At 39.4% G+C, this 26,964-nt stretch overlaps 1 protein-coding gene across 4 annotated transcripts in view; it reads right to left on the reverse strand.

Moving 5' to 3' along the window:
- UBE3A (ubiquitin protein ligase E3A) overlaps window positions 1–12,594 on the reverse strand; it is a 119,126-nt gene extending 106,532 nt beyond the window's left edge. The window contains exon 1 of one of the 4 annotated variants that reach the window (XM_027521036.1): window positions 12,039–12,574. The gene's annotated coding sequence lies outside the window, so the exon portion shown is untranslated. Of the gene's footprint in view, window positions 1–12,038 lie in introns of all 4 variants that reach the window. The other 3 variants (XM_027521038.1, XM_027521037.1, XM_027521040.1) reach the window with 3 other exon arrangements.
- Window positions 12,595–26,964: the final 14,370 nt, after the last annotated feature.

Raw genomic sequence — 26,964 nt, forward strand, 5'->3', positions numbered from 1 at the left:
GAGTTGACTCATTGGAAAAGACTCTGACGCTGGGAGGGATTGGGGGCAGGAAGAGAAGGGGATGACAGAGGATGAGATGGCTGGATGGCATCACTGACTCAACGGACATGAGTCTGAGTGAACTCCGGGAGTTGGTGAGGGACAGGGAGGCCTGGTGTGCTGCGATTCATGGGGTCGCAAAGAGTCAGACACAACTGAGCGACTGACCTGATCTGATCTGAATGTCTAGTGGTCTTCCCTACTTTCTTCAATTGAAATCCGAATTCTGCAATAAGGAATTCATTGATGAGCCACAGTCAGCTTCTCGTCTTGTTTTGGTGACTCTATAGAGCTTCTCCATCTTCAGCTGCAAAAAATATAATCAATCTGATTTCAGCATTGTCCATCTGGTGATGTCCATGTGTAGAGCCTTCTCTTGTGTTGTTTGAATAGAGTGTTTGCTGTAACCAATGCGTTCTCTTGGCAAAACTGTTAGCCTTTGCCCTGATTCATTTTTTACTCCAAGGCCAAGCTTACTTTTTACTCCAGGTGTCTTCCGACTTCTTAATTTTGCATTCCAGTTAGTTCTAGAAAGTCTTGTAGGTTTTCATAGAACCATTCAACTTTAGCTTCTTTGGCATTAGTGGTTGGGGCATAGACTTGGATTACTATGAAACTGAATGATTTACCTTGGAAATGAACAGAGATTATTCTGTCGTTTTTGAGACTGCACCCAAGTACTGCATTTCAGACTCTTTTTGTTGACTATGAGAGCTACTCTACTTCTTCTAAGGGATTCTTGCCCACAGTCTAAGCAGACTGAAATGCACTGGGCGAAAGGTTTGCAACAAGGAGATTGGATAGCTCAAAAAACTGAATACAGGCCAATACTGTTAGATGGTTCTAAAAAAGGAGAATGTGAGTCAAATCTGAGGAAGCAGAGAGAATCCAGATCTCATGGGACCTTGTAGATCAATTAAGGATTCCCATTTTACTCTAAAAGCAACAGAAAGTCACAAAATAATTTTAAACAGTAACAAAATAAGACTTGTATTTTTAAAAGATCACTGGAGAAAGAAATCAGTTGCTTACAATAATCTAAAAGACTTACAAACTATTAGTAGTGATGGGAGGTCCCCCAAGTTAATGGCTACAAAATCAACACCACCACTGATCAAATGTAATAGAAAAAAAAAATCCTAAATATGCATAGACCAAATATCTAGGAATAAATTCAGTAAAGTGTAAAAAGAATATATAAAGAAAACTGTAAAATTCACAACAAATAAATGGCAATGTATACTATGTCAATTCTCAAGTTAATACGCAATGCATTTCCCAATAATATCCCCAGAGAAACTTGATACACTGGTTTTAAATTCTTATGGAATATTTTATTCCATATATATTCCATATATATATTATTCCATATATGTTATGGATTATGGAAGAATCAAAGTCTAAGAAAAACAGCTCTGAAAATAAAAGAGTAAGTTCTGACTCACAGATTTCAAAGCTTAATATAAAGTTATTTGAAATAAAGTAATGCAGTAACAGTGCTTAAAGAAAATAAAATAAATTAAAACCAAACCCAAACATTTGGTAGCTGATACAGGTGATACTAAATAAAATTAATGAGGAAAGGATCCAATGCTTAATGCTGATACTAGTTTTTCATACACACACACACAAAAAAACCTGATTCCTAACTTCTTCCCAGACTGACCTAAATGCAAAAAGATAAATAACAAAAACCTCTCAATGATTAGCAGACAGTATTAAAATTAAAATTTTTAATTAAATTAAAAAATTAAAATCCAATAAAAACAGAAATCATAAAAGTCTCATGAGCTTCAATTCAAAAACTGAAATATTATATCCCAGAAGATAATATCACAATGGATAATAAGTACCATTTTCTATGTTATTATTACTCTAATGACTAACCTTAACTCTCCTGGCTGCATTATAAATTAAGAATGCTGGATGAGATGATCTCCAAGATCCTTTATAACCTAAGTGTTGTATAACAGTATCTTTTTTCCTTTTAAAACATTAATTCATGAAACATTTAAAACACATAGTAATAAATTCATATCCATATATCCAGCACCCAGAATTAATAAATCAGGCAAATTAAAATTAAAATGAGATATCATTTCACACCCATCAAATCTGCAAAAATGTTAAAATCTGACAATTTCAAGTTAGGCTAGGACACTAGAAAAAGAAATGTCCATATACTGCTGATGAGCATATACTGACGTTATAGAGAATAATTTAGCAACATCTAGTAAAGTTAAAGATATTCACAATCTATTTCCCAGCAGTTTCACTTCCATGAATCTTTCTATAAAGAAATACATGCACAAAGAAATGTATACCAATGATCACTGCAGCACTGCAGCAGAAAAGGAAACAACTCAAATATCCATTAACAGTGAGACATACATATTTGATATATTGTACAATGGAGTACTATACAGCAGTTAAACTAAATAAACTAGAGCTACATGTATCAACAAACCTATGCCAAAAAATAGGAAAAAAAATAAAAAAATAAAAAACTGAAATATACACACAATACCACTTTGCAAAAATTTTAAAACACAAAATCCAACACCACATACATAATTCACAGATACAAGTACATATATACAGTAAAAGTATAAACAAGGGTATGAAATTCAAGAACCCCAGAATCATTATTACCTTAGGTAAAGAGAGAATAGGACTTGGGCATGAGGTGGCTACAAGTGAATATGTAAGACTGCATTTGTTTCTCAAAGGATCAAAATTTGCATAATTTATAGTTCTGAGTGGTGAGTAAATGAATATTTGCTCTATTATTTACTGTGTTTTAAATGTTTTAAAATATACACATATATTTTAAAAAGAACAAAGTGAACATATAATATCCAAGATGAAAATTACCTTGGAGATCACCTAATCTAATCTGTTTCCTTTATAAAAAAAGAACTAAGGAAAGATGTTAGAATAAGAACACAAAATAAATACTATTGTAAATTATTGCCATTTTAAACACAGTAGGTAGCTAAACAAGCACATATAGGAATTAGATCTTAATTGTTTGAAAGAAAACCTTAGTAGGCTGAAGAGTGATCAGCTCCAATTTCTCAAAATCTGGTGCAGGCACACACACACACCCTCCTAGAAATGCCTTGTCAATTCAGGGCAAGCACAGGCAGTGAAGTGGGTCTCTGGCCCAAGCCCAGGCTGACCTCTAGTTCATCTTTACTTAAAATTATTTAAAAGTTCTGAAGCCTAGAGTTTATTAGCCCCAAGAGCTATCTAAAAGTAGTCCTGAACTAACTATAAAGTAGTTCATTTATCCAATACTTAGAAATATCTAGAAGATTACATGAAGAAAAAGAGCAAATATTTACTGTTTATGTCGAATTTTCAATCCATAAGTAAATAAATCATTTAATTTCAGATGAGATAAGTGACCTACCTATTTGCCAACTGAGAACCATCTATTTTTAAATTCACCCCTCCCTACCTTTCATCTACCCAAAAGATCAAAGAGGAATTTTGAGAGGGAGGGAGTAGATTGACTCTTCACTAAGTGAAACCCTAAGATTTTGCTTTTTCATTTTGAAGATAATTTGAAATATACTACACTGGGTAATAATTAAATTTAAAGAAATAGAAGACTTTAAATGAAGAAATCTAGTTTTAGGTATATAGAAGTCTAACATCAGTTCAGCTTTTCTATTACACTTAAATGTTCTCAATTTCAACATTATATCAACTTTTAAGAAGCAGTTCCATTTTACCAAGCACAATATACCCCTATGTTAGCTACCAATTTTATCCATTTAATTTTCTATTTTCCTTTTCTATCCTTTAAACATGTTTAATATGCCCTAGTCCATTTAGGCTGCTTATTTAACAAAATACCATAGACTGGATGGTGTATAAACAACAGAAATTTATTTCTCACAGTTCTGGAGCCAGAAGTCCAAATTAAAGCACCAACAGATTTGATATCTGGCGAGAATCAGCTTCCTGCTTCATAGATGATGGTCTTCTGGCTATATCCTCACAGGACAGAAAAAGGGAAGGAGCTCTTTGGAGTTTTTCAAATGGCACTAATTCCATCAGAAGGGCTCCATTCTGAAAACCTTATCACCTCCCAAAGGCCCCCACCACTTAATGCCATCACAATGGCAGCAGGGTGAGCAGGGGTGTTAGGAGGAGGGGTGTTAGGATTTCAATATATGAATGGGGGGTGAGGGGCAGTACAGAAACTCTCTCATAGCCACAGCAAAATGTATAAAAAATTTAATATGAATGAGACAGCTTCACTAATTAGGAAAGCATCTCATTTCTAAAGAGCTCTACATTTGGATTATCTTTAACAGCATAGTTTTCCATAACCAACACAGAATACAACTCACCTCAGAAAACTAGAAAAATTTTATTTAATTATCCTTTGTGTGAAATAGGGTTTATCCATCAGTATACATGTCAAATATAACAGCTGCTCAAAAGACACCTTTTGTTTTTAATTCTCAAAACAAAAACTTAACTTATTAGCAAAGGTAAATATTTAGTATCCTTATTCATGGCACACCATAAATAAAATTCCTAAAAAAAATACCAAGGTAATAAGCTGGAAATTAACCTGCATTTCTCCCTGTGACCTATTAGTTCTATATAGAAAACACTGCTGAGCATCTCATCCTTTCCCTTCCGAAGAACAGAATTACGCTTTACATATAAGAGATTAATAAAGTATTTTTTGGAAAGTATGAAGAAATTCCTATAGTGGTATCTGCAGTGCTAGAGCAATCATCTGAGAGGAAAGTAAAGAACATCACTTTTAGAAAGGGTGCTAGAGAGTACAAAGAAGTGACAAAACGTGACACTTGTCCATACAGAGGGGTACACACATAATCATTATATTATTCTCTGTACTGTCTGTATGTTTGTCTGTATGTTTGGAAGGAAAATTCAGGATTTACTCTGCATCACAAAGAATATAAAAATAAATGAGTTAGCATATTGGCTGTATCTCACAAGGGCAATTTTTTTTTAACTGAAAGATAATTGCTTTACAGTATTGCACTGGTTTCTATCAAACATCAACATGAATCAGCCATAGGTTGACCGATGCCCCGCCCACTTGAATATCTGTTTTAAAACAGGGTAAAAACTCATCTGCATGGGATAAATACATACACCTCCCCATTACAGCCCTGTAGGTTGTTACAGAGCCCCATTAGAGTTCCCTGAGTCACACAGCAAATTCCCATTGGCTATGTATATATGGTAATAACGTTTCTACCTGATTCTCTCCACCACACCTCCCACCCTTTCCTTTCCCCCCATCCCCAAGCTGCATCGCTAAGTCTGTTTTCAATATCTGTGTCTCCATTGCTGCTCTGCAAATAGGGTCATCAGTACCATCTTTCTAGATTCCAAATACATGCTTTAGTATACAATAACTGTTTTTCTCTTTCTGACTTACTTCACTCTGTATAATAGGCTCTAGGTTCATCCACCTCATTAGGACTGACTCAAATGTGTGCCTTTTATGGCTGAGTAATATTCCATTGTATATATGCACCACAGCTTCTTTATCCATTTATCTGTTGATGGCCCTCTAGGTTGCTTCCACGTCCTAGCTACCGTAAATAGGGCTGCAATGAACACTGGGTCACATGTGTCTTTTTTCAATTTTAGTTTCCTCAGGGTATATGCCTAGTAGTGGGATTGCTGGGTCATATGGTTTTATTCCTAGTTTTTTAAGGAATCTCCACACTGCTCCCCATAGTGGCTATATCAATTTACATTCCTCCCAACAGTACAAGAATTTTCTCCACACCCACTGCAGCATTTACTGTTTGTAGATTTTTTGATGATAGCACTCTGACAGGTCACAAGGGCAATTCTAAGAGTACCTTCTCACGTTCAAGAGGGAGGCTGCTGTCCATGTGCCACAACTAGAGCCTGCACACTCCAGAGCCCACATACCATAACTAGAGAAGCCACACAGCAGTGAAGACCCAACACAACCAAACCAGAAACAAAAAAAGAGGGAAGGCACTGAGGTAGAAGTCTACTTGAACTTGAAATGGATAACCTGTTCTTTTTGATACAAGGAGACAAAAGTTATCAAATGAAAAATCATGGGTAAAGTAACTGGCAACATCTTCATTCAGCCTCTAGCTACATAATTTGTGTGCAGCACTACTTTTCTTAAATGTGAAATTTTGAATTACTGAAATTATGTAAAAAGGGCACCTATTAAGAACTAAAAAAGAGCTACAAGCCTACACACCACAAAGAGGTCAAAAAAAGTTTCATGTTTTATTTCTGTAACATAAAGGGATCTGTGCTTGACTAACCTCAACTGATACCAACGGGTACAAAAGATCAACTTCTGGAACACAATGAGAGAAAAGTCACCACAGTATTCTCCACACTGGCTAGCCAAGAGTTTCACTGAAAGAAGAGTTTTATCCTACTTGTGTAAGTGTTTAGAGCTCCTATACCACCACCTTCATGCTTTATTTGCAGCACAGATGCTGACTTTAATTAATGTGTGAAGTCTTACATAGGATTCTCTTCTACAATCCATATATGACAGAAGATTCCAGCAGCTTTCCTAAAACTGAACTTCAGGAATAATCTTATCTAGTAAGACACTAGGAAGATTGGAATAGGAAATCGCAACCCACTCCAGGATTCTTGTCTGGAAAATTCCATGGACAGAGGACCTTGGCAGGCTTCAGTCCAAAGAGTCGCCAAGAGGAAGGACAGAACCATTGAGTAAAAGCACAGTAAGATTCTGTCTCCAAAACTTTTTCTTTCAGGTCAACCTTATAATTCACTTGTTATTATCACAAAAAGAGAGGTCAAAAGTAAAGCAAATTACAGAAATGATTTGACTTTGGACTAACAATACTATTAAGATCTTCTGTTTATTTCTAATGTATTACCAAATATAAAATAAATTCACATACTAAGTACTTCCCCAAATAATATTTCTACGGAAAGGTTAAAAATTTAAGTAGAGAAAACATGAAAATATACCAAGGTTCCAATCACCTGTCCATTACTAATCAACTTGTTTTCTCGGGCAAATCACTAACTCAGTTATAAGATCACTTTGTAGTTATGAATCTACTTTTTCAAGAATGATCTCATTTGAAAATCATAACCCTCAGAAACAAATCAAGTATCACCTTTACTTGACAGGAGAGCCAAGGCTTTGAATGCTAAATGGCTTGTTCATACCCACTAGGAAATTAGAGAAGAATGAACCCACGATCTTCTGACACCAAACTTAGTGTTTCTTCCTCCACATCAATGGTTCTCCACAGCTTCCGTTCATAGAACCTGTGGAGACTCTGAAGCACTTAGAATTTCATATATAATTTTAGGATGTTCACAGTCACAAGACTTAGAATCAAGCAGTAATAACTATCAGCTAAATTTCATGTGCAAAATGTAGTAGTCAAAAAAGAAAATACTAGCCTTACTTCTTTTTCAAATAGACCTGTACTTCATGATCTTCTTTTAACTTCCTATCCATAATGCTATTTACATGTTAAAGATAAGAGATAACTTAGATCAAAGCACTGTAAGTGACATTTCTGAGATTAAATGAAAAGTTAGCAAAGAAATTTATCATGTATTTATTAATAAGCCATCTCATTAAAAATCTGTTTAACTAGAATCTTTAAGTATTTCAAACATTGCACATTTTGAACATAGGATATAGGCTTGTATATTACCACTACTTCCACTTACTACAATTTTTCTTTATTTCCTATATCAGAAAAAGTCCCATTTCCTCCAGTAACTGCTATGGTCAGAAAAGGCATCTTGTTGAAGGCTGTTTTCTACTAATATCATGTGTGTGTGCTGTCATATTGTTGACCCCATGGACTGTAGACAGCCAGGCTCCTCAGTCCATGGAATTTTCCAGGCAAGAATACTGGAGTGGGTTGCTATTTCCTACTCCAGGGCATCTTCCCAACCCCTGTTTCTTGGGTCTCCTGCATTGGCAGGCAGATTCTTTACCACTATGCCACTTGGGCAGTGATATTCTACTAATGGTATGATATTCTACTAATATCAGATCAGATCAGTCGCTCAGTCGTGTCCGTCTCTTTGCAACCCCATGAATCACAGCACGCCAGGCCTCCTTGTCCATCACCAATTCCCGGAGTTCACTGAGACTCACGTCCATCGAGTCAGTGATGCCATCCAGCCATCTCATCCTCTGTCGTCCCCTTCTCCTCTTGCCCCCAATCCCTCCCAGCATCAGAGTCTTTTCCAATGAGTCAACTCTATTATACAAAACATGTAACTGCAAAAAGGTGGGTGAGTATTCTCAAAGCCAAGTTTAACACTCCTCCCAACAGACAGGACAAAACAGTACCATTGTGTGCAGAGTCCTGAACTAGGGTCCAGAGGCTCAAAATGTGCCCTGGCTCTGCCACCTGGTGACTTTAAGAAAATCATTTTAAAGGTCTGCAATTCAATTTCCTCATGTATAAAACAAGAATAGCCCCACTTAGGCCTACAATGGGCTTCCCCGATAGCTCAGTTGGTAAAGAATCCACCTGCAATGCAGGAGACCCCGGTTCGATTCCTGGGTCCGGAAGATCCCCTGGAGAAGGGATAGGCTACCCACTCCAGTATTCTTGGGTCTCCCTTGTGGCTCAGCTGGTAAAGAATCCGCCTCCAATTGTGGAGACCTGGGTTTGATCCCTGGGTTGGGAAGATCCCCTAGAGAAGGGAAAGGCTACTCACTCCAGTATTCTGGCCTGGAGAACTCCATGGACTGTATAATCCATGGGGTTGCAAAGAATCAGATACACCTGAGTGACTTTCACTTTCAGGCCTACAACTCCTATGAATTTATAACCAGATGACAGAATGACAATCATCTCAGAAAAATACCAGAGTACAAACAGGCAACTGCCAAAGTAAGTTTATTTTCTTTATACATACACACACACACACACACACACACTCACACACTATGTGCCAGATTGGAGTGGAGGATTAGGACTGAAATATGAAGAATCTAACATGTGACAAGACAGTATATAAAGGAAGGAGTGCAGCAATATTCTTTAGAAAAGAGCTGGGAGGAGGAGGCGTTGAGTCCACAGACCTGCCGAAGGATTAGAAGGGCGCCAGGAGAATGTAGTTCCATTGTTTGACAGACTTTCACAAAACATGGTGTTATGTGGAGGAGGTCACTAGGACTGCGCACTTTCAAAAGACAGAGACATAAGTCTTGTCTTTATAGTCCTTACACCTAGCTCAGCTCAGAGTAGCCACAGTAGATGCCTAATAAATGTTAGCTAACTATTTACTGATAACTAAGTCACCCATACTCTGGTCACACACTCCCTGGTAAACAACAGGAGTCCTTGCCCTTAAAGACTGAGTTCAAAACCAGTGAGCAAGAAAAACAATGTAGAGGATAATATGCTAGAGTCCACTATAGATAAGGTGATTTAAAAACATTTAGAAAAACTGAGCAGGAAGACGTCAAAGGATATTACTTCCATGTGCCTATGTGATGGGCATTTCACGTACTTTAACCCTCACAACTCTAAGCTTCACCACCCCATTTTACAGATGACAAAACTTGCACCTCAAAATTAAGTCACTTGTTAAGTGTCAGACAACTAGAGAAAGCCAGAATCAGAAGCAGGATCTAATTCCAAAGCTATTTTCACTATACACACCATAAGGTCTTTGGTTTTTAGACTTTACATTTGTAGTGGAGAGAGAGCACGGACTGCCAAAATCAGCCAAACCTTTGTTGTCCTGAATCATCATGAAAAGAGCATCTAAGACTTTACCCAAGCATTTTAACTGAAAAAAAAATCACTTCTGAAAATCTGTCTTCATAAAAATAAGAAAATTTTTTAATAGCTGCATATGTACTTAATGTCATGTTTCTACATTTTGACCTATACAAGTATTGGTCTAAACAAAAGGGCAAAACATGACTGAAGAACATAACAAGCAATCATTTAAGAAAACAGAAACTTACTTGTAAGTACCATTTCAAGTGCTCAGGTTGAAAAATGTAGGTTTTGATCCAAAGTTTTGGATTATTCCACTGACTGCATATTGAGAGAAACAATAAATTACTCCAAATGTTTAAGGGGAGAGAGGACTGTTTTTGGAGGGGAGAGTGGAAGAGTCATTTAGAAACGATCTATAGTGTGGGGAATAAAACTGATTAAATGTTACATGTCAGAGACACCAGTTAGGCACCCAATAAATCCTGTTAAATGGGCTGGGCAAGTGGGATGACAAAGTATCTTCCTTTCACTTCTGACTGACTACACAAGTTATTTTTTGAAACATGAAAAAAAAAAAACAAAAAAAAAAAACCCGGCAAATTTAAGAAATATGAAAGAAAAGCAGCTCATAAAACTTGTGAAAAGGAATTACAATATTGTAATTTGCATCTCTGTGTAAAGCTAAAACTCCTCAGTAACCCAGCAATGTCAGAGGATGGTGTACATGCTACTAACCACATTAATGCTAGTTAGCAAATACTGACACAGTAAGACTTTCATAGTTTACATTGTAACTTTATAAACAGACATCATTATTTCTTGAAGCCACCTCTTGTTTCTGTTCTGTCATGATTACCAGCTTAACGGGGTTCTGGTCATTCTTAGGGCTTTATCAGCACCATCATTAATATTCATTTCATTAAAAATGTGATATGTAGCTCAGATTTATAAGCAGGATCTAATTCTAAAGTTATTTCCACTTCTTTTTATCTTCCTAAACTTTTTCACGTGGTTTACAAAACAATCTCTTAGGTAAGGGTACTTACTAGTCAAGAGGTGTGAGATAAACACTTCTCATCCTTCTTGTCCAATTCATTTGACATGATTTACTGGGTACTTCAAGTGCATTTCACAGGAAACTTTTTAACAGGTGCACTTCTGAAGTTTAGGTCATTTCCATTTAAACCTCCCTTCTCCGCGCCCCCCCCTCACGCCCCCGCCAAAAATCTGGAGTAATTTCCTTTTCTTCAATATTGCAGACAGTGGAATGATCCGAAATTATGGGTCATACCCGAATTCCCTTCTGATTGATGGAAAGTAACTTTGGACTGTAAATCCCCCATATGCCATTAATTTACCTTTTCAGCAGCACCCTAACCACTTACTAAGTATAATACCAAACAGGCTTTGTAATTATTTTTTAACATGTGCACAAGATTTTTCAAAAAAATTCGGAAACTAAATTATCTTTCAAAGATCCTAAGACTAACCAAACAGCGTCCATATTAAAATTACTTTTAACAATTTTATGGACTAAAACTAAAACGTCTGTCGCATTAACAGCAAAACCCTCCAACACCATTACGAGTCCCTTTTATTTTCACAACTGGAAAAAAAGCGGGGCGGGGGAGGGGGGGGGCGCTGAAGGTTTGCATTTAATGTTTCCAGCAAACCCAGTAGCTCAGGTTTAATTTCAGAATCGCGATGAGTTCTGAGGACACAATCCTTACGCTTGATTTACCACTTCATTCGCCCTCCCTCCCCAAGAGTCCACCCCCCAAAAACCCCAACCCGCCAAACCACACATCTAAACACTTCTTCACCCGTAAGGCCCAAACCCCGAAAACGGCCAGAGTCAGAGCTCCCCTAGGGCGGAGGAGGCCAGCCGGCCCGTAGCCCTGGGCCCGGGCCGGAGGGGCGAGCCCGCTCGGAGAAGGGCCACCTACCGACTGCCCGCACGCCCCGCCCCGGGCCCGCTCGCGTCCTCTCGGGCGACGAAACCCTCCCTCCGGCGGCGCCCAGCCAGGACTGACAGTCACGGCGGCCGCCGCGGCGGGCAGAAAGAGGCCTAGTCCTGGCACCGGCCTCTCCAGACCGCGCGCGCCCTGCGCACCCGCCCCGGAGGCGGCGGGCGTCCCTGCCCTCACCGGGGCCGGCCCCGCAGGGCACTCGGGCGGCCGCGGGGACAAAGCGGGCGCCGCCGGCCCGGGCCCGTCCTCCCCGGCGCAGGCCGTCCTCGGCCGCACTGACCTGTCGTCGCCCCCGCGCCTGGGCCACGGCCCCCGCAGCAGCGGCCGCCTCGCTGGTTGTCGTCGCCCTCGCCCGCCGCCTCCGCCCGCCACCGCCTCGTTCCCTGTCGCTGCCGCCACCGCCGGCGCTCATGCGGGACCCGCGCTTCGTTCTCCGGAGTCCGAGACCGGGAAAGGGGGCGCAGCGGCCGCAAAAAGCCCCGCGCCCGCCGCCCGCCGCCGCTCCACCGCTGTCCGTCCGCACCGGGGGTCACAGGGCCCGCCTGCGGGGCTCAGAGCGAGCGCAGAGGGGCCCTCCTGTAAGGATCGGAGGAGCCGAGGGAGGCGCCGCCGCCCGCGGGTTCAGCGCCCGTCGGCAAAAGCGAAGCGCAAGTCGGCGCGGCGGCGGATGGCGAGCGCCCGAGCCGGCGGAGGGCTACGCAGAGGCGGGGTGCGCAAGTGAGCGGAGGGCGCTGTGTCGATGCTCTCGCGAAGGCGAGTCGGGCTCTACCTCTCCTGCAGTCACCCCGAGCCGAGCGCCACCATCTTGGAAAAAACGCGGATCTCGCGGCCGCAGCGCAAGCCGGGAGGACTGGCTGGGCGGGCCGAGTATCCCGGCAGCCAGCGCGCACCTCCTGGCCCGGCGAGGGCTCCCTGCCTGGACGCAGGGGCGCGGGGCGGAGCCGGGGCGCGCGCGGGAGGGCGCTGCGCTCTACTCCGCCCCAAATCGTCGGCTCCGCCCCCTTCCTGCTTGCCGTCGTCGCAGCGCAAAGGCGGCTGGGAAAGGGAAGTGGCTCGCTGGCTGCTCCTCGCAGTCCCACCAGGGACGGTCGCCATCTTTGCACCGAGGAGAGGGGGCAGTTCCTCTTTAAAGCCCCTGCGGTCTGTTCCCTGACAGAAAGCAGGCGGTACACTTGGGACATCCCCTGGAGCCCTCTATCTAACCAGGAAACGTGCTTGAAGTTGGACGTTCCCGATTTTGTTGGGAAATCGCTTCTGAAATTTCGCCAAGCGGTTTTGGTAGCTGCCAACCTCACAGTGGGACAGAGCCCTTCATAGTCTAGGTCGCCGACCCCGACCCCTTTGTGCTTTGAGTTGCTTTTGTAAACATTGCAGTAGTAGGCCGAGAGTGCGGACCAGCTTTCTTTCAAGGGACCAAGGTCATCTGCTTAGGACTTTTGCCTGCAAACGGTGTGTCACTAGTTTACGGGAAGGTAAAACCTGTCTCTTGCAATTTTGACATTCCATAGATTGTCGATAAAGAGAAAGTGGCCCCTTGATTGACCCCAGCTGGATACAGGCTAATTCTGATCTGTTTGACTGAATCCATGTAAAGCCGTGCGTCTTGAGTTAGGGCTCTGAAGCCCTTATTAGCAAAGCTATAATGGGGTCACTAACAATTTAGTCTTAAGGTTTGCAGCTTCTGCTGCTAAGTCCATAAAATTCTGTATTACCAGCAAAAATCCTTTTTATCTAGTATTCAAACTTTGTATGTCAACAGCCATATATAGTAGTGAATTTAACTGTCATTCTTAGACCATCTTTTATAGAATCATATATATATGTATACACACACACATACTGCTTCCCAACAAAAAAAGAAAAATAATCTAGTGGAATTTTAAATTATTAAGGAATAATTCACCAGGGAAGCCCATTCTGAAATAACTAATGATAAATGACAGTGTTAAGTCGTGTCCAATTTTAACTTCGTTCCTTATTCTTTTTTCATTTCTTTCAATTACAGATTCGCATTTGGAAACTCAGCTATGTTTTATGGGCGAGACTAGTTAAAATTAGTGTCAAGGATTTATCTTTGCATGTTATCAAAATAGGCAAATGAGAAATTTTAAAGATGGCATTAAAATGTTACTACAATATCTAGCATGTGAAGATTCTTTTAGCAATTCTATTTCCTGTTAAGTAAAAATTAAAATAAATGAAATGTAAGTCTAAAAATAATAAGTATATCAAACATGGCAGAAAACCCTGAGTTCCAAGAAAATTAAAGACAAGAGAAACCTGCTCTTAGTTAAATGTCTTAAATGCTGATTCTTTACTAAGATCAAAAAGGATCCCAATTCCTCCTTGGAATCTGGAGAAATATAGCCCTTTTAGCTTGTTAATATTAAATAGGCATTCTTACCTATGTCAGACTTACTTCAAAAACCCACTGTACTCTTTGCCTTGTTCATTTTCAAATTTCAAAAATTTGTTGATGTATGGCAAAACCAATACAATATTGTAAAGTAAAAAAAGAAAAAAAAAAAAAATTTTGCTGGTAGAAATTAGCAACATGAACTTTGTCAGGAATCCTTAGAATCCTAATAGTGTTCCATCTCCATATATATCAGATTTTATGAATAAATTTTTTCCCAAGTCAGACCCATATTTTCCTTCAGGTATGTTTTCCCAGGAAAACAACTTACTACCTACTAAGTTAAGTAATAAATTTGTTTGACTATTCTACGCAAAATGAGACCCAGTAGTTTCCAAGTTTCCCATTTCAGTGTAAAGTTAGAGGAGCGGTTTAATTTTTTTTCATATAGCTCATTAATTCCTTTAACAAACTTTGAACTTCTACTGTTTACCAAGATCTGTGCCAGGCTTTGAAAACAATAAAAGATCAACAATCCCTATCCTTGCCCTCAAGAACTCACAGTCCAAGAGGAAATCACACCAGTAAAATGACATTTTTTTTCAAAATAACCCAACAGTTTTTATGAAAGTTTGCTCTAGATTGCTGATGAAGTTTTGTGTTTTTTTTTTAAATGGCCGTTTTGGTGCTCAGAATTTCTTTTTGATGTGAGTCACAACAGATGAATCAAAATGCATAGACAATTTTTTATTCCCTAGCATGCCTCTGGGATCAGGAGGAAGCTGAAAGAATAGAACAAAAAATGGTCAGATACAGTGGGATGAAAGTTACTGTTGCTATATTTAGGTTACATCAAAATGTTACACACACAACTGTAGAAAAAGACTAGGGTTTCAGTATACGAGTTCAGTTCAGTTGAGTCGCTCAGTCGTTTCCAACTCTTTGCGACCCCATGAATCGCAGCATGCCAGGCCTCCCTGTCCATCACCAACTCCCGGAGTTCATTCAGACTCACGTCCATCGAGTCAGTGATGCCATCCAGCCATCTCATCCTCTGTCCCCTTATCCTCCTGCCCCCAATCCCTCCCAGCATTAGAGTCTTTTCCAATGAGTCAACTCTTCACATGAGGTGGCCAAAGTACTGGAGTTTCAGCTTCAGATTCATTCCTTCCAAAGAAATCCCAGGGCTGATCTTCTTCAGAATGGACTGGTTGGATCTCCTTGCAGTCCAAGGGACTCTCAAGAGTCTTCTCCAACACCACAGTTCAAAAGCATCAATTCTTCGGCACTCAGCTTTCTTCACAGTCCAACTCTCACATCCATACATGACCACAGGAAAAACCATAGCCTTGACTAGATGGACTTTGTTGACAAAGTAATGTCTCTGCTTTTGAATATGCTATCTAGGTTGGTCATAATTTTCCTTCCAAGGAGTAAGCATCTTTTAATTTCATGGCTGCAGTCACCATCTGCAGTGATTTTGTCTGACATTGTTCCCACTGTTTCCCCATCTATTTCCCATGAAGTGATGGGACCAGGTGCCATGATCTTTGTTTTCTGAATGTTGAGCTTTAAGCCAACTTTTTCACTCTCCTCTTTCACTTTCATCAAGAGGCTTTTAAGTTCCTCTTCACTGTCTGCCATAAGGGTGGTGTCATCTGCATATCTGAGGTTATTGATATTTCTCCCGGCAATCTTGATTCCAGCTTGTGCTTCTTCCAGCCCAGCATTTCTCATGATGTACTCTGCATATAAGTTAAATAAGCAGGGTGACAAACATACAGCCTTGACGTACTCCTTTTCCTATTTGGAACCAGTCTGTTCCATGTCCAGTTCTAACTGTTGCTTCCTGACAGTAGCTCTCCATATTTAAGAAACTGTTGTAGCAAAATACTGTGAAGACCATTGCCTGACAGGACAAGTGCTCAGCAAATTGTAGTGCTTAGTACTAGCAGTAGTGACCGTTTATCATTACAGACTCCAGGCATAAACTCCTTCACTCGTTCACCTTTGTTCCTATAGATTACCCAAATTTGCATTTCCCTTGATCTTCTGTCTTAAAGCACGAGCCATTCTTCTTCCTTTCTAGAGCTAATGTATATGGGAGTTATGTGCGTCTCAAGACTTAATCCCTCTCCTATTAATTCCTTCTCTTATTCATTAATTCTCCTCTTAACTTTGTTCATTTTGGAAGAGCTATCAGATTGCCGTTTGCTTCCAAGTCCCTCTTCAACTACTGAAATGTAGTATTTGCTCCCATTTTACTATATATATTGCTTGTATTTATGTCAGTAATGGCACAATGACCAAATTTAAAAGTTGCTTTTCAGTTTTCATGGTATCTGACCTCTTTGCAACCTTCCACATTGCTAATCTACTGGAAACTGCTCCTTTGATTCCATCATGCTGAGATCTCCATCCTCTTCTCCTGTGTCTTAGATTACTCCTTCTCAAATCTTCTTTACAGAATGCTAGTCTTCTCTGCTTTTGATACTCTTGACCCACCATTTTTACACAGTTGCTCACAAAACTTGTTTATGTATATTCTGTGTGTGTGCATGAGTGCTTGCTCAGTTGTGTCCAACTCTGTGCAACCCCATGGACTGTAGCCCACCAGACTCCTCTGTCCATGGAATTCTGGCAAGAATACTGGAGTGGGTTGCCATTCCTTTCTCCAGGGATCTTCCTGACCCAGGGATCAAACCCAGGTCTTCTGCATTGCAGGAAGATTCTTGACTGAATGAGCCACCAGAGATCACATATGTCAGTCAGAAATCCGAGTCTGAATCTTGGACACTGACCTCACTCAGAAACTTCAGACATCTATCTTCAACTGCTTATTGGAAATTTGTACTGAATGTCCTACATTCACCTCACATTCATTCACATCTGAAATCAAACTGCTGACTGTGCCCCATTTTCCTTCATTCACTGAGATGTGGATAATTGTGAAGAAAAGAGGGTTTTGGAAGAATAAGCAGGAATTGGTTTTTTAAAATGTTAAATTTGAGATGCCTGTATGTCTGCAGTACAGAGTGATTGCTAGTTGGCCCCTAAAGTGCACTCTCCTCTTCATCCATGATAGTAGCACACCTGGCCAGATCCATGGTTTCCTATAATAAACTCTGTAGGTGTAGCTGTGTCACTGTTCTGGCTAGTGGGGTGTGAGCAGAAATGATGTGAGCAACTTCACAATCATACTGTAAAAGAAATGAGATGCTCCTTTCTCTCTGTCCATTTCTGATGGTTGGAGTGTGGTAGGGTTGTGAGCTAGAGCAATAGGATGGGCCCCAAGGATTTTGAGTCACAACTTGTATACCAGTGTGAACTTTGGTGTGAGTTCCTAACCCTGTAATAAGCCATGGTTACTCTAGATACCTTTCACTGCAGCTATCTTTGTATCCTTATATCCAAATGAAATCAAGGAAGCAGCTGAATGTAGGCATCTGTAGTTAGGGTTGAATGAAACGAAATCATCCTACATTCCCTGACTTGATTGATGACTCCACCATCTGTGGTAGTCCCCAATCATAATATTAGTAATACTAGACTTTCTCTTCCGAGAAGGCAGTGGCAACCCACTCCAATACTCTTGCCTGGAAAATCCCATGGATGGAGGAGCCTGGTAGGCTGCAGTTCATGGGGTCGCTACGAGTCAGACATGACTGAGTGACTTCACTTTCACTTTTCACTTTGATGCATTGGAGAAGGAAATGGCAACCCACTCCAGTGTTCTTGCCTGGAGAATCCCAGGGATGGGGGAGCCTGGTAGGCTGCGGTCTATGGGGTCGCACAGAGTCGGACACGACTGAAGTGACTTAGCAGCAGCAGCAGCAGCAGCAGCAGCAGCAGCAGACTTTCTCTTCCTCACTCTGCAGGCAATTAGGAAGCAAAGTTATATGTGCCTTAACACATTGGTTTTAGAATTAGCGTAGCAAAGTGGTTAAGAGCATAGGCTCACAATTTATTAACAACTGCAAAAATGCTGACTAAAATCATAAACCCCTCTCTGATTTGGGTCTCTTATCTGTAAGATGCGGTTGTCATGAGGATTAAATGTTAATATACATAAAAGCACCTAGAATGAGTGGGTATGTAGTATAAGCTCAATAAAGATGAGCTTTTTATTATCCCATGGAAATCCCAGTACTGCCACTTACCAAATATAAAGACTTTAATTAAATATTGAATTAATCTCTCTGTTTCCTTATCAGTGAAGTAGGAAAAATGGTAGTAGCCTCATCAGGCTACTGTGGAGAGTGAACAGGGACAGTACCTGTGAAGTGTTTCGTGCCTAGCATATGGGAAGTGCTCAATAAATGGTAGTAGTCACTATTATTGTTATTCATTGTTATTCATTATCCATTCAATAATAATATCATTATTATTATCATAACATCCATTTCCTTCCACTGCTGCTACCATAATTTAGACCCTTAGTGTTTCTTACTTGAACCAGAATATAAGCTTCAGAAGGGTTAGAACGGCAGGGACATCTTATCTTATTATTATTGTAGCCCTAACACAATGCTGATACAGTACTTTCCTAGATGGGAAAAAAGCTCCTCATCATGGAATTTTTGTTTAACTTTTATTTTATATTGAAGTATAGCCAATTAGCTATACATATCACACAATGTATGATAGTTTCAGATGGATAGCAAAGGGGCTCAGCCATACATATACATGTAGATGGAATGTTTTTTAAAGAAACGTGGATCTTAATGCTCCCTTGCTTGAATATATCAGTGGCTCTTCATAGCCTTCTGAAAAGTGTTCAAACTCCAAGAACAAGGCCTACTGGAGATGGGGCCTGCCTCCTAGCCCTATTTCCTTCCACTCCCCTCATGGATACTTCCTGAAGTGATACAAACTTGAGAGTCATTTGGAGCCCTTTTGCCTGCAGTTTGTTCTTGTAGACAACTCCAAGCACCTCCTCTGAGAAGCCTCTCTAACATTTTCAGGTGGGATTGTTGCTCACACCAGTTCTTCCTATCATGTCACTTTGCACAATCATGCTGTGCTGTGCTTACAGTTCTATCTCCACTCAAGTTCCTTGAGAGAGGAGAGTCCCTTTGGCTTCCTTTTTGTTCCCAGTGTGTATCTCAGTAGCTGAAACTTGGCACGTCCTCAAGAAGTGTTTGAATGAATGAGCTAATGTATGGTAAAGTAGTGTATCTTTGCATATTTTGCTTTTCAGTTGAGTCAAGCAGAGATACAAGGTACAGGGCTGTCTGCCTGTACAATTTAGTGGGGACAGAAAAATCAGGCAAATTTATTGTAAGATGTTTTAACTTGTGAACTCCAGCAACTACGTAAGCAACAATATAAGTCTTTAAACTTTCAGGACCTTAATATTATGTATAAAAATAAGATAGTGAACAAGATAACCCACAAAATTCTTTTTTAAATTTATCTGACGGTGTCAGGTCTTACTTCCAGCTCTCAACTCTTCCATTTTTAGTTGCTGCATGCAGGGTCTCTGTGGCAGCACGTGCATTCCCTGACCAGGGCAGCCTGCACTGGGAGCTCAGACTCCCAGCCACTAGACCACCAGGGACATCCAAACTTACACAATTCTCTTAAATCTGTAACTTATTCAACCACTAATTTTCCCTGACTGCAGATGTATCTAAGACTACTTAAGAAGTCATTCAAGCAAGAACCTGGAAGTCATTAAATCATGCTTTGACTGTGGTCATTTCAGTCTTTTTGCCTGCCTTACCCAACTGGAGAGTAGCTGGAAAAGAGGAGTTTGATTAAATGGTGGTTGCTGCATTCACACTGAATTCTATCTCTAATACCATTTTTAAGATATACTGATTCTTACAGGAACTCTAATAATTTTTTATATCAAAGGAAAACACTGGTTAAATAAAATCTTTGTTATTAAAAATAGTGCAGACAACTGTACTTACTGGTTTGGGGGGAAACCTCAACTAAAAATATCTAGCAAGGTAAGAATCATGAATATAGTTTGCAATTGATAAGCAATAATTTTTATTCTTGCTTGACTCTAACAACAGAATACAAAATCACCAAAATGATAAAAATTTACTATTGGATTTTTTTTTGGTATTGCTTGAAACAAAACTTGCCTTCTTTTGGTTGTTTTTAGTTTTGTTTTGTGACAGCAAACCATCCTTATAAAAAGACAAAGTTTTTATGAGATAGTAATGTAGATATTATTCATGACATGAAATATTTTATATTGCTTCTTTTTTATTAGATTGGTGCAAACATAATTGTAGTTTCAGTTTGTAATTTATTGTAAATAGGCTCAAATGCATCTTTATTATAATAATCAAAATAGGAACCATTACAATGAGGAACCATAACAAAATAGGAACCATTACAAACACACTTTTGCCAACAAGAAATAAGCTTATTCCTGTATCATAAAAATCCATGCTTTGAAAGTCAACAAACTCTTGGAAAGCATTTTCTGCCTCCTGTTGGTTGTGCAAGCATTTTCCCTGCCAAAACTTGTCAAGATGCTTGAAGAACTAGTCGGAAAGAGGTCAGGTGAATTAGAGGATGAGGCAAAATGTCATAGCCTGATTCATTCAAACTTTGAAATGTTGGTTGTGTGACATGCAGTTGGTCATTGGTCATGCAGAATTGGGCCTTTTCTGTTGACCAATGCTGGCTGCAGGAATTGCAGTTTTCCATGTACCTCATTAATTTGCTGAGCATTCTTCTCAGGCCTAATGGTTTCACTGGGATTCAGAAAGATGTGGTTGATTAGACCAGCAGCAGACCACTAAGCAGTGACCATGATCATTTTTGGGTGCAAAAACCCCACATTCTTTTGGCATTAGAAAGTGCTTTGGAGCTTCTTCTCACTCCAACTACCGAGGTGGTCATCACTGATTGTCATATAAAATCCACTTTTCATCGCACGTCACAATCCAATCGGGAAACTCGTTGCATAGAATAAGAGAAGACAACACTTCAAAAGGATGACTTTTTTTGATTTCCAGTCAGCTCATGAGACACCCATTTATCAAGCTTTTTCACCTTTCCAATTTACTTCAAATGCCGAATGACCTTAGAATGGTTGACATTGAGTTCTTCGGCAACTTCTCCTGTAGTTAGTTGTAAGAGGCTCAGTTTCGATGATCCTCTCAACTGATTGTTATCAACTTCTGATGGCAGCCACTGTGCTCCTCATCTTGGAGGGCCTTATCTACTTTGCAAAACTTCTTGAACCACCACTGCACTGTATATTCATTAGCAGTTCCTGGGCCAAATGTGTTGTTGATATTGCAAATTGTCTCTGCTGCTTTACAACTCATTTTGAACTTGAATAAGAAAATTGCTCAAATTTGCTTTTTGTCTAACATTTCCCAAGTCTAAAATACATATATAATACACAACAAGTAAAAAGTCATCAGCAAAAAAAGCATAAAGCAAGAAGTGTGCATTAAAATGATCTAAGTATAACCGCATTTATTTAAGAATGTATTCCAATATCAAACAGCAAAGTTCAACAAAGCATAACTGCAATTACTTTTGCACCAACCTAATAATTCCTGCTAAGCATGATACTGATTGCAACTGTTATTTCAATACTTAATGCAAAGTTGCTGAAATGAATTTATTTCCACAAATTTCATTTGTGCACCCATTAAATGCTAGTTTCTTAAATAAATCATAATAATTCTGACAACAATCTTTGATATTATACATTTCATGGATTAGGTAATTGAGCTTAAAATAAATAACATGTTGATGTTCCATGCCTAAAACCTAGTAGAGCTAGGGTATAAATCCAGTTGTGTGTGTGTGTGTGTGTGTGTGTGTGTGTGTGTGTGTCTGCTTTCCCAGAAGACAAAGATAAATTTTTAGAATTTCAAAAATATGTTTCATTGAAATGTTTTCTCAATTTTCCAGTCATCACTTTTTATTCATTAGTTCCTAAAAGTATTGTAAGAAGAGTATTTTTAAATTGCTACCTGAACAGAAAGCTCCTTGTCCCTCCTTTTCCATACTGTTCAGTTCAAACAGGGCTTCTGAAAGCCTCAGCTGGCCTGCTCTGCCCCTGTTCCCTTGCAGAACTCAATTCTGATTGTGTGATTTGGGACCAGTTGCTTATCTTCTTTACACTTCAAGTTTTCATCTATAAAACTGATGATATTGTAATGATTTAAGATACAGTGTGTTGCTCAGGACTTGGCTCAGTGCCTCATACTTGTGCTAGGTCGCTTCAGTCGTGTCCAACTCTGTGCAATCCTACAGACTGTAGCCCGCTAGGTTCCTCTGTCCATGGGATTGTCCAGGCAAGAATACTGGAGTTGCCATGTCCTCCTCCAGGGGATCTTCCCAACCCCAGGAGCAATTCCACATCTCCTGTATTGGCGGGCAGGTTCTTTACCACTAGTACCACCTGGGCAGCTCAGTGCCTAACACAATACAAATGCTCAATAAATGCTTATGAATGAATGGGTGAATGGATGAAACTGTTTTAATTTGGGATTCTCCCAGAAACAGATCTTGACAAAATGATTTGGGTGCAAGTAGTATCTTTGGGCAGAGAAGGCAATGGCAACCCACTCCAGTACTCTTTCCTGGAAACCCCCAGTGGACGGAGGAGCCTGGTAGGCTGCAGTCCATGGAGTCGCAAAGAGTTGGACACCGCTGAGCGACTTCACTTTCACTTTTCACTTTGATGAATTGGAGAAGGAAAATGGCAACCCACTCCAGTGTTCTTGCCTGGACGGGGGAGCCCGGTGGGCTGCCGTCTATGGGGTCGCACAGAGTCAGACGCAATTGAAGCGACTTAGCAGCAGCAGCAGCAGCAGTATCTTTGGGAACTGATTCCCAAAAAACAGTAGAGAAGTAAGGAAATAAGTTAGGGAAGGGAGACAATGAATAAAGTTGATAAACCTACTATCAAGCAAGCATTCAGTATGGGCAACTAGCAAGTATATATTATAATTGATAAGTTATTTGAGTGGTGATATTTTGAAAATTAGACATTTCAATATTTTACCCACTAGTTTCAGCATCATTGCCTGAATGAATTTTACACTGATGGCTATACAATCATAATTTTTCCTCCATTCCTTCTATGTATATTAGATGTTTTCTTCAGTAAAGAAGATCTTGTCCTCCTAACCACCACTTTTGTTTAGTATTAATGTGGATTCATAGCTTCTCTTTTTATTCCATATGGCACAATACATTACATCATTATTCTTTTTGGTGCTCAGATTGTCCTAGATTTGAAGACAATGGTGTATACTTTTGACATGTCCTTATCAGTCTGACCATATCTTTGATTTTGGTTCAGTGAGTCACTTTTTCTGTCCCAGACCTGGACTCAGTCATTTCTCAGAAACCTGGTTCCTGTTAGTAAAGTGGGCACTAGTCATCGCATCTCACTTGTCATTTCTTCAATTCCTATACTTATGGAATGTATATATATATATATATATATATATATATATATATATATAATGATATTTCATATCCAACAATGCTGAGTTCTTTCACATCTTCTCTTGTTCCATATTTATTTCTCTTCTCCCACAATGAGAACCCAATATATTTATCACATTCTCTATCTTATAGTACACACAAATGACCAATACCACTATCAACTACAAATGTACTAAGTTCCAGATTTCTTTGCAATTCTTTCAGTCCTTAAACTAAATTTTCATAAAGATGTTCCGAGTGTTATGTTCAGAAGTTTCTTGAATTAATTCTTATTAGTGATACATAGTTTTTTGTTTGTTTATGTCTGTAGGAATTTTAGGGCTTGATTCTTTCATCTACATTAGTTTTAAATATGTAAAACATTTTAATGTTTCAAATATCAAAACTACATAAAAGACATACTTGGAGATGTTTCAGTCTAATTCCCACCCTTTCAGCCCCATTCCCACCCACTCTCTATAAGTAGCCACTTTTATTTTTTAAGTGTATCTTTCCTGAGTTTCCTTTTATAGAAATAAAGCTACAACACATATATTTATATGTATATCCTTATTATTGTTCCTTGTTTCTTTGTATTTACTAAGTTTATTTCTTTAGGTATTTAAGAAATATAAATTATGATAGCAAGGATATCTAACCAATCAATCCTAAAGGGAATCAACCCTGAATGTTCATTGGAAGGACTGATGCTGAAGCTGAAACTGCAATACTCTGGCTTCCTAATGCAAGGAACTAACTCATTGGAAAAGACCCTGACACTGGGAAAGATTGAAGGCAGGAGGAGAAGGGGACAACATAGGATGAGATGATTGGGTAGCATCATTGACTCAATGGACATGAGTTTGAGCAAGCTCCAGGAGATGGTGAAAGACAGGGAAGCCTGGTGTGCCACAGTCCATGGGGTGCAGAGTCAGACGCGACTGAGCTACTGAATGACAACAACAACAACAAAATTATGATAGAGAAAACCTTATACTGATTCTATATATAATCTCTTTGGGATCCTTTATTGAGATTTCTACTATTTGATTTCATCAGCTATGCAGTATCCTTTGAATTCTACCTACTACCTATATTGCAATAAATGAGCATATTCTACTTTCCCTCTTCTCTCTTCCTTCTCTTCTTATTCTAAAAATGGTGGAGTTCTATTTTGTAATAACATATTTTTACATACTATTCTTACATCTAGTCAGCAGTTTGTTTTAGGGTTAGAGCTATAATTAAATGCATTGAATCTTATAATGAGTCTTTTTACTGATGTTTCCTTAATTATATCTTGGTTTAGTAAAGGTTGTCCTTTAGTAAGGAGAAGGCAATGGCAACCCACTCTAGTACTCTTGCCTGGAAAATCCCATGGACAGAGGAGCCTGGTAGGCTGCAGTCCATGGGGTCGCTAGAAGTCGGACACGACTGAGCGACTTCACTTTCACTTTTCACTTTCATGCATTGGAGAAGGAAATAGCAACCCACTCCAGTATTCTTGCCTTGAGGATCCCAGGGATGGGGAAGCCTAGTGGGCTGCTGTCTATGGGGTTGCACAGAGTCAGACACAACTAAAGCGACTTAGCAGCAGTAGTCCTTTAGTAAATCCCTCAAGAAAAGATTGGGCATACAGTATTCCCTGAGTTTGTGCATATTTAAAACTGTTTTCCTATAGCTTCATGTTGAAAGGACAACTTGATAGGCTCTAAAAAAGTTCCTTGGTTCACATTTTATAGTTTTTTTAAATTTTAAACTTTATTTAGGCTATTTATTTATGTGGCTGTGCCTGGTCTTAGTTGCAGGACAGGGGATCCTTGATGTGGGAGGTGGGATGCAGCCCCCTGAGCGGGGCTGGGACCTGGGGCCCTGGCGCTGAGAGCATGGAGCCTTAGCCACTGCGCCACCAGTGACGTCCCCATGTTTTATCTGTGATCTTCATGTGTGTGTCACTCCACTCTTTCTTCACTTTTGTTGCCTTAGAGAAGTCTCATGACAGCTGGATTTTCTGTCCTTTGTAAGAACTTTGACTTTTAGCATGGAATCCAGATTTTTCTTTATTTTTACTGTCTAAAAGTTATACTAAGGTAGGATTTGGAGATGACCAGTTTTCCAAGTTCAGCACAGTGAGGTCCTTTTCAACATACAGATTCTTACCTTTTATTTTCATATTATCTTTTTGAAATTCAGTCATAAGACCAGCTAGGACTAGCATGAATTCATCCCAACAGTGGAAGTGATACATACATCCATAATCAGTCTGAAGCAGATCTAAACATCACAAATAAACTGAAAGAACACCTGTCTCTCATTCCTATGTTATTCACCACTGTTGAATGTCCCTGTTGAATTCACCACTGTTGAATGTCCCTGCTCCCTTAGCTCACACCTTTGACCTGGTGGAATGTTTCCTATGACCAGCTAACAAAGAAGAAAAAGATCTGAACTTGACTCACAATGGGTCACCTTGTGATGTTCATGTGATGAGAAAATGAAAACCAGTTTTGTAGGGTAGGGGAAAGCCTCTCATTGGGTAGAGCTTTGAGTGGTACATCATCCATTTTTCATGGAGAGAGAAGAAGGTATGGATACATATGAACTCATGAGCAATAGCAAATAACTTAGCTGATTGGTCAGGAGGTACAGACAAAATTATTCTAGATGGCAGGAGACTAAGAGCATTCCCTCAAGATCATGATTAAGACAAGGATTTTCACTCTCATTTCCATTCAATGTTTTATTGCAGGTCCTAGCCAGGGAAATAAGGCAAGATGAAAAAATAGAATACAAATTAGAAAGGAAATAGTAATACTATTATTATTCATAGGTGACAAAATTATATACTTTGCTATAGTAAAGAGAATCCAAATGAATCTATAAGCCTACTTTAAGAATTAGTAAGGAACTTTGCAAGATTGTTTGAAACAAAGCCAACATATAAAAATTAATGCTTTTTCTATATGTTAACAATAAGAAACTAGAAAATGAAAATAATTTAAACATTACTATAGCATTGAAAAAGCAACAAATACTTAGTAAGTGTAATAAGAGATATACTACTTCTCAATAAAAAATTGCAAAACATTTCTTGGAGAAATTAAAGTTCTAAATAAATAAAATTTATTGCATCTTTATGTATTAGTTGACTCATTTTTAAGACATAATTATCTTTGAATCAGTGTACATATTCAATGTAATTGTGATTCAAAAACACCAGCATTATTTTGTGTAAATTAGCAGGCTGGTTTTAAAATTCACATAGAATAAAATATTTAAGATAAGTTTAACAAAGGGGGTACAAGACATACACTGAAAACTACAAAGCATTGCTAAAAAAAATTAAATGAGAATTAAATAAAGGGAGAGATATACCATGTGCATAGATTGGAAGATTCAATCTTCTTAAGATTTCAAGTCTCTCTCA

The sequence above is a fragment of the Bos indicus x Bos taurus genome, chromosome 21, assembly GCF_003369695.1.
Source record: "Bos indicus x Bos taurus breed Angus x Brahman F1 hybrid chromosome 21, Bos_hybrid_MaternalHap_v2.0, whole genome shotgun sequence".
Taxonomy (NCBI): Eukaryota; Metazoa; Chordata; class Mammalia; order Artiodactyla; family Bovidae; genus Bos; species Bos indicus x Bos taurus.